Source organism: Cherax quadricarinatus, chromosome 64 (genome assembly GCF_038502225.1).
Source record: "Cherax quadricarinatus isolate ZL_2023a chromosome 64, ASM3850222v1, whole genome shotgun sequence".
NCBI classification, from domain to species: Eukaryota; Metazoa; Arthropoda; class Malacostraca; order Decapoda; family Parastacidae; genus Cherax; species Cherax quadricarinatus.
The window spans coordinates 7610644-7617043 of record NC_091355.1 but is presented as its reverse complement, the minus strand read 5'-3'; the positions used below and the strand labels follow the sequence as shown (position 1 = coordinate 7617043).

The window sequence follows — 6400 nt, the reverse complement described above, 5'->3', positions numbered from 1 at the left end:
ACGGCAGTAACAGTGACAGTAACAACGGCAGTAACAGTGACAGTAACAACGGCAGTAACAGTAACAACGGCATTAACAGTGACAGTAACAACGGCAGTAACAGTGACAGTAACAACGGCAGTAGCAGTAACAACGGCAGTAACAGTAACAACGGCATTAGCAGTGACAGTAACAACGGCAGTGATAGTAACAACGGCAGTTGCAGTAACAACGGCAGTGACAGTAACAACGGCAGTAACAGTGACAGTAACAACGGCAGCAACAGTAACAACGGCATTAACAGTGACAGTAACAACGGCAGTGACAGTAACAACGGCAGTGACAGTAACAGTGACAGTAACAACGACAGTAACAGTGACAGTAACGGCAGTAACAGTGACAGTAACAACGGCAGTAAAGTGACAGTAACAACGGCAGTAACAGTAACAACAGCAGTGACAGTAACAACGGCAGTAACAGTGACAGTAACAACGGCAGTAACAATAACGGCATTAGCAGTGACAGTAACAACGGCAGTGACAGTAACAACGGTAGTGACAGTAACAACGGTAGTAGCAGTAACAACGGCAGTAACAGTGACAGCAACAACGGCAGTAACAGTAACAACAGCATTAACAGTGACAGTAACAACGGCAGTGACAGTAACAACGGCAGTGACAGTAACAACGGCAGTGACAGTAACAACGGCAGTAACAGTGACAGTAACAACGGCAGTAAAGTGACAGTAACAACGGCAGTAACAGTGACAGTAACAACGGCAGTAACAGTGACAGTAACAACAATAGTAACAGTGACAGTAGCAACGGCAGTAACAGTGACAGTGACAACGGCAGTAACAGTGACAGTAACAAAGCTAGTAACAAGACATTAACAACGACAAGGCAGTAACAGTGACAGAGACAACGGCAGTAACAGTAACAAAGCTAGTAACAAGACATTAACAACGACAGTGACAGTGACAACGGCAGTTACAGTGACAGACAACGGCAGTAACAGTGACAGTAACAAAGCCTTATTAACGACTTTCTGTGTAGTATAACACATGGTTAAACATTAAGTATTGTTCAGTTTCATAACAGTAACAACGGCAGTAACAGTGACAGTAACAACGGCAGTAACAGTAACAACAGCAGTGACAGTAACAACGGCAGTGACAGTAACAACGGCATTAGCAATGACAGTAACAACGGCAGTGACAGTAACAACGGCAGTAACAGTGACAGTAGCAACGGCAGTAGCAGTAACAGTGACAGTAACGGCAGTAACAGTGACAGTAACAACGGCATTAACAGTGACAGTAACAACGGCAGTGACAGTAACAACGGCAGTAACAGTGACAGCAACAACGGCAGTAGCAGTAACAACGGCAGTAGCAGTAACAACGGCAGTAACAGTAGCAACGGCATTAGCAGTGACAGTAACAACGGCAGTAACAGTGACAGTAACAACGGCAGTAACAGTGACAGTAACAACGGCAGCAACAGTGACAGTAACAACGGCAGTAACAGTGACAGTAACAACGGCATTAACAGTGACAGTAACAACGGCAGTGACAGTAACAACGGCAGTAACAGTGACAGTAACACCGGCAGTAGCAGTAAACGGCAGTAACAGTGACAGTAACAACGACAGTAACAGTGACAGTAACGGCAGTAACAGTGACAGTAACAACGGCAGTAAAGTGACAGTAACAACGGCAGTAACAGTAACAACAGCAGTGACAGTAACAACGGCAGTGACAGTGACAGTAACAACGGCATTAGCAGTGACAGTAACAACGGCAGTAACAGTGACAGTAACAACGGCAGTAACAGTGACAGTAACAACGGCATTAACAGTGACAGTAACGGCAGTAACAGTGACAGTAACAACGGCAGTAACAGTGACAGTAACGGCAGTAACAGTGACAGTAACAACGGCAGTAAAGTGACAGTAACAACGACAGTAAGTGACAGTAACAACGGCAGTAAAGTGACAGTAACAACGGCAGTAACAGTGACAGTAACAACGGCAGTAACAGTGACAGTAACAACGGCAGTAACAGTGACAGTAACAACGGCAGTAACAGTGACAGTGACAACGGCAGTAACAGTGACAGTAACAAGACATTAACAACGACAGTAACAGTGACAACGGCAGTAACAGTGACATTAACAAAGCTAGTAACAAGACATTAACAACGGCAGTAACAGTGACTGTAACAAAGCTAGTAACAAGACATTAACAACGGCAGTAACAGTGACAGTAACAAAGCTAGTAACAAGACAGTAACAACGGCAGTAACAGTGACAGTAACAAAGCTAGTAACAAGCCATTAACAACGGCAGTAACAGTGACAGTAACAAAGCTAGTAACAAGACAGTAACAACGGCAGTAACAGTGACAGTAACAAAGCTAGTAACAAGACATTAACAACGGCAGTAACAGTGACAGTAACAAAGCTAGTAACAAGACATTAACAACGGCAGTAACAGTGACAGTAACAAAGCTAGTAACAAGACAGTAACAGTGACAGTAACAAAGCTAGTAATAAGACAGTAACAACAACAGTGACAGTAACAAGACAGTAACAACAACAGTGACAGTAACAAGACAGTAACAACGACAGTAACAACAACAGTGACAGTAACAAGACAGTAACAACGACAGTAACAACAACAGTGACAGTAACAAAGCTAGTAACAAGACATTAACAACGGCAGTAACAGTGACAGTAACAAAGCTAGTAACAAGACAGTAACAGTGACAGTAACAAAGCTAGTAATAAGACAGTAACAACAACAGTGACAGTAACAAGACAGTAACAACAACAGTGACAGTAACAAGACAGTAACAACGACAGTAACAACAACAGTGACAGTAACAAGACAGTAACAACGACAGTAACAACAACAGTGACAGTAACAAGACAGTAACAACGACAGTAACAACAAAGTAGTAACCAGGACCAAGGTCAGAGATAATTATTCAAACGCAGTAAAAAAATGTGTTTAGTTTTCCAGCGGCAGCAGCAGCTGTGAGTGTTGTAGGCAGCGGCAGCAGCAGCTGTGAGTGTTCTAGGCAGCAGCAGCTGTGAGTGTTGTAGGCAGCGGCAGCAGCAGCTGTGAGTGTTGTAGGCAGCGGCAGCAGCAGCTGTGAGTGTTGTAGGCAGCGGCAGCAGCAGCTGTGAGTGTTGTAGGCAGCGGCAGCAGCAGCTGTGAGTGTTCTAGGCAGCAGCAGCTGTGAGTGTTGTAGGCAGCGGCAGCAGCAGCTGTGAGTGTTGTAGGCAGCGGCAGCAGCAGCTGTGAGTGTTGTAGGCAGCGGCAGCAGCAGCTGTGAGTGTTGTAGGCAGCGGCAGCAGCAGCTGTGAGTGTTGTAGGCAGCAGCAGCAGCAGCTGTGAGTGTTGTAGGCAGCGGCAGCAGCAGCTGTGAGTGTTGTAGGCAGCGGCAGCAGCAGCTGTGAGTGTTGTAGGCAGCGGCAGCAGCAGCTGTGAGTGTTGTAGGCAGCGGCAGCAGCAGCTGTGAGTGTTGTAGGCAGCGGCAGCAGCAGCTGTGAGTGTTGTAGGCAGCGGCAGCAGCAGCTGTGAGTGTTGTAGGCAGCGGCAGCAGCAGCTGTGAGTGTTGTAGGCAGCGGCAGCAGCAGCTGTGAGTGTTGTAGGCAGCGGCAGCAGCAGCTGTGAGTGTTGTAGGCAGCGGCAGCAGCAGCTGTGAGTGTTGTAGGCAGCGGCAGCAGCAGCTGTGAGTGTTGTAGGCAGCGGCAGCAGCAGCTGTGAGTGTTGTAGGCAGCGGCAGCAGCAGCTGTGAGTGTTGTAGGCAGCGGCAGCAGCAGCTGTGAGTGTTGTAGGCAGCGGCAGCAGCAGCTGTGAGTGTTGTAGGCAGCGGCAGCAGCAGCTGTGAGTGTTGTAGGCAGCGGCAGCAGCAGCTGTGAGTGTTGTAGGCAGCGGCAGCAGCAGCAGCTGTGAGTGTTGTAGGCAGCGGCAGCAGCAGCTGTGAGTGTTGTAGGCAGCGGCAGGAGCAGCTGTGAGTGTTGTAGGCAGCGGCAGGAGCAGCTGTGAGTGTTGTAGGCAGCGGCAGCAGCAGCTGTGAGTGTTGTAGGCAGCGGCAGCAGCAGCTGTGAGTGTTGTAGGCAGCGGCAGCAGCAGCTGTGAGTGTTGTAGGCAGCGGCAGCAGCAGCTGTGAGTGTTGTAGGCAGCGGCAGCAGCAGCTGTGAGTGTTGTAGGCAGCGGCAGCAGCAGCTGTGAGTGTTGTAGGCAGCGGCAGCAGCAGCTGTGAGTGTTGTAGGCAGCGGTAGCAGCAGCTGTGAGTGTTGTAGGCAGCGGCAGCAGCAGCTGTGAGTGTTGTAGGCAGCAGCAGCTGTGAGTGTTGTAGGCTGCGACAGCAGCAGCTGTGAGTGTTGTAGGCAGCGGCAGCAGTATCTGTGAGTGTTGTAGGCAGCGGCAGCAGCAGCTGTGAGTGTTGTAGGCAGCGGCAGCAGCAGCTGTGAGTGTTGTAGGCAGCGGCAGCAGCAGCTGTGAGTGTTGTAGGCAGCGGCAGCGGCAGCAGCAGCTGTGAGTGTTGTAGGCAGCGGCAGCAGCAGCTGTGAGTGTTGTAGGCAGCGGCAGCAGCAGCTGTGAGTGTTGGCGGCAGCAGCAGCTGTGAGTGTTGTAGGCAGCGGCAGCAGCAGCTGTGTGTTGTAGGCAGCGGCAGCAGCAGCTGTGAGTGTTGTAGGCAGCGGCAGCAGCAGCTGTGAGTGTTGGCGGCAGCAGCAGCTGTGAGTGTTGTAGGCAGCGGCAGCAGTAGATGTGAGTGTTGTAGGCAGCGGCAGCAGCAGCTGTGAGTGTTGTAGGCAGCGGCAGCAGCAGCTGTGAGTGTTGTAGGCAGCGGCAGCAGTAGCTGTGAGTGTTGTAGGCAGCGGCAGCAGCAGCTGTGAGTGTTGTAGGCAGCGGCAGCAGCAGCTGTGAGTGTTGTAGGCAGCAGCAGCTGTGAGTGTTGTAGGCAGCGGCAGCAGCAGCTGTGAGTGTTGTAGGCAGCGGCAGCAGCAGCTGTAAGTGTTGTAGGCAGCAGCAGCAGCAGCTGTGAGTGTTGTAGGCAGCGGCAGCAGCAGCTGTGAGTGTTGTAGGCAGCGGCAGCAGTAGCTGAGTGTTGTAGGCAGCGGCAGCAGTAGCTGTGAGTGTTGTAGGCAGCGGCAGCAGCAGCTGTGAGTGTTGTAGGCAGCGGCAGCAGCAGCTGTGAGTGTTGTAGGCAGCGGCAGCAGCAGCTGTGAGTGTTGTAGGCAGCGGGAGCAGCAGCTGTGAGTGTTGTAGGCAGCGGCAGCAGCAGCTGTGAGTGTTGTAGGCAGCGGCAGCAGCAGCTGTGAGTGTTGTAGGCAGCGGCAGCAGCAGCTGTGAGTGTTGTAGGCAGCGGCAGCAGCAGCTGTGAGTGTTGTAGGCAGCGGCAGCAGTAGCTGTGAGTGTTGTAGGCAGCGGCAGCAGCAGCTGTGAGTGTTGTAGGCAGCGGCAGCAGTAGCTGTGAGTGTTGTAGGCAGCGGCAGCAGTAGCTGTGAGTGTTGTAGGCAGCGGCAGCAGTAGCTGTGAGTGTTGTAGGCAGCGGCAGCAGCAGCTGTGAGTGTTGTGGACAGCAGCTGTGAGTATTGTGGGCAGCAGCAGCTGTGAGTGTTGTGGGCAGTAGCAGCAGCTGTGAGTATTGTGGGCAGCAGCAGCTGTGAGTGTTGTGGACAGCAGCTGTGAGTATTGTGGGCAGCAGCAGCTGTGAGTGTTGTGGACAGCAGCAGCTGTGAGTGTTGTGGACAGCAGCAGCTGTGAGTGTTGTGCAGCAGCATCTTTGAGTGTTGCGGACAGCAGCAGCTGTGAATATTGTGGGCAGCAGCAACTGTGAGTGTTATCGGCAGCAGCAGTTGTGAGTGTTGTAGACAGCAGCTGTGAGTGTTGTGGGCAGCAGCAGCTGTGAGTGTTGTGAACAGCAGCAGTTGTGAATATTGTGGGCAGCAGCAGCTGTGAGTGTTGTGGGCAGCAGCAGTTGTGAGTTGTGGATAGCAGCTGTGAGTGTTGTGGGCAGCAGCAGCTGTGAGTGTTGTGGACAGCAGCAGTTGTGAGTGTTGTGGGCAGCAGCAGCTGTGAGTGTTGTGGACAGCAGCTGTGAGTGTCGTGGGCAGCAGCAGCTGTGAGCGTTGTGGGCAGCAGCAGCTGTGAGTGTTGTGGGCAGCAGCAGCTGTGAGTATTGTGGGCAGCAGCAGCTGTGAGTGTTGTGGACAGCAGCAGCTATGAGTGTTGTGAGCAGCAGCAGCTGTGAGTGTTGTGGGAAGCAGCAGCTATGAGTGTTGAGGACAGCAGCTGTGAGTATTGTGGGCAATAGCTGTGAGTGTTGTGGGCAACAACTGTGAGTGTTGTAGGCAGCAGCTGTGAGTATTGTGGGCAACAGCTGTGAGTGTTGTGGGCAGCAGCAG

The 6400-nt window shown here is 51.6% G+C and overlaps 1 protein-coding gene across 5 annotated transcripts in view; it reads left to right on the top strand.

The window, feature by feature from the left end:
- The window catches only part of Kdm3 (Lysine demethylase 3), a 1464865-nt gene that overhangs the window by 617709 nt on the left and 840756 nt on the right, over positions 1–6400 (top strand). The window lies entirely within an intron of this gene.